Here is a 326-nt window from a genome sequence, read left to right as displayed (position 1 = left end):
CTTTGAAAGATATGTGCTACAAATATCGCGTTAGACATTTCTACATTTTTTTCAATTATTACTAATTATTTTACAATCCCACCCTTCATTAGTACCTAAACTTTACTTCTGTAAAAGGATTTTGCGATCTATGAAGCCGTTTCAAAGAACGAGCTTTGACAGATAGGGGCCCGATTCTCTATCTACAAACGTATGCGTAAACTCTGCTCTAACAGAAAAGCTGCAAGATTATTGGCTAAAAACTGTGCGATAGCCAATCAATTTGCAGCCTTTCTGTTAGAGCAGTGTTTGCGCATACGTTTCTCGTTAGAGAAGCGGGCCCATGT

Source organism: Temnothorax curvispinosus, unplaced genomic scaffold (genome assembly GCF_003070985.1).
Source record: "Temnothorax curvispinosus isolate PA1 unplaced genomic scaffold, ASM307098v1 QBEX01001006.1, whole genome shotgun sequence".
Taxonomy (NCBI): Eukaryota; Metazoa; Arthropoda; class Insecta; order Hymenoptera; family Formicidae; genus Temnothorax; species Temnothorax curvispinosus.
The sequence above is the reverse complement of the archived record's forward strand: the minus strand, read 5'-3'. Positions refer to the sequence as shown.